We start from the raw sequence: 1,700 nt of genomic DNA, 5'->3' as shown, positions 1-1,700 counted from the left end.
TTCAGGGGATGACAAAGTTTAGCTGCCCTGTATGTTCCCTTTTAGCCATGCTCCATGTCTGAGGAAAGAAGCTGGTGGAAAAGGAAACGGTTCTGGTGGGTCTCAGTACCTCCAAAACTGCAAACCTTGAATCCCAGAAGCTTCACTGCCATCGAGTCATAGAAAGTAGGTAGAATCTTTATTTAAAGCATCATTTCTCCCTAGTGTTCAGTAGCCCTCAGTAGTGTTAACCAAACATTTGATGGAAACTCTTAAAAAGGGACAGTTAAAAGTCCCTCACTGACTCAGGTCATCTTTCACCATACAGGATCATCTGATGTGGGCCCTCTCAGTACTGTGTCTCAGAAGGTAGGCAAGACTCAAGTTCCTAATGTAAAACCTAAACACAGACTCCTCTCAGACCTCTTCATCACAGTGAAATGAAAAAGGAGAGACATATTTTCCACCCTTTGATGGACACCTAAATCCAGAAAACAACTGTGCTACTGTTATTTTTCATTGTCACTTTTCCCTCCCAGTGCTTACAATGCAGTTCACTTTTGACAGCTGCCATGGAACCAGACCTGCTGTGTCGGAGTAGGATCAGCCCAGCGACAGATTCTGCAAGATCTTGGTTGTCCATCTGCACCTCGTGTGGTCAGCTCCACAGCGGCAGGATAGCTGTCCAGACAGGATATGTGTGAAGGGATATAAGCACAGTTTAAAATGGCTTTTGACATTCCTGTTCCACTCCCAGCATGACTCATGTCAGCAGGGGACAGAGATTGAATGCAGGACACACCGTAAGTGGGGGAAGGACCTGAAACAGGTCCTGGTTCAGGTGATGGCACTAGGGCACTTGATGCTAAATGGCTGAGGGTGGCTGGCTCGATGACCACATGGTGAGGCTGGGACAACTGCTCCCAGGCTCTGCCACCCACAAGGTCTTATTTTTGAGGGCACTCTTTCACTGTTAATGGTGAAGGTCTCCTTGGGATAGAGCTTAGATTTTTCCATTGCTGGCATTACTGGCTAGCTAGGAGGCTGCTATGGAAAACAGCTGATAGCAAACTGAGCTGCTCCTTTTTCCTTCCGCTCTCTGCCAAAAGGCACTGTTTTCTGGGGGAAAACGGCCAGGATTCTTTTCAGGTTACAGCCAGCATTTTCCACATTGAGATAAACACCTACACAGATACACGTGCTTATCCAGATACAGCTGTGGGTGTGCTTTTCTTTGCAGTGATGTATGATTTATATATACATGTGTATATATATATATACATATACACATACATATACGTATATATATGTTAACCAAGCAGACTGCCTATACAAGGCAGATGTGTGATGCCAAAGCCCCTTCTGCACTCCGCAGCCGGCTGGGAAGGGGCACGGGGCTCCTCCGCCGCCCCCCGACACCCCTCACCCCTCGGGCGCCTCTGACTTCCTTAGGGGCAGCCCCCAAGGCGGTATCGGAGACTGCGGGGTGCCGGCAGCCGCTCCCCCGTCCGCGCTCCCTGGGACATGCGCGCAGCCGTGCGCACAGGGTGCGCGCAGGGTGCGCGCCGCGGGGAGCGAACAGCAGATTGCGGGCAGCCAATGGGGAGGGGAGGCTGAGGTGGCACCAAATTTCCCGCAGCCAATCGGCTGGAGAGAGCAAGGAAAAAAAAAAAAAAAAAAAGGGAAAAAAAAAGAAACATTAAAAAAAAAAAAAAGCAGCA

Source organism: Neopsephotus bourkii, unplaced genomic scaffold (assembly GCF_033783945.1).
Source record: "Neopsephotus bourkii isolate Nb327-2 ecotype Australia unplaced genomic scaffold, CSIRO-AGI_Nbou_v1 NB_951, whole genome shotgun sequence".
Classification (NCBI taxonomy): Eukaryota; Metazoa; Chordata; class Aves; order Psittaciformes; family Psittacidae; genus Neopsephotus; species Neopsephotus bourkii.
The sequence above is the reverse complement of the archived record's forward strand: the minus strand, read 5'-3'. Positions refer to the sequence as shown.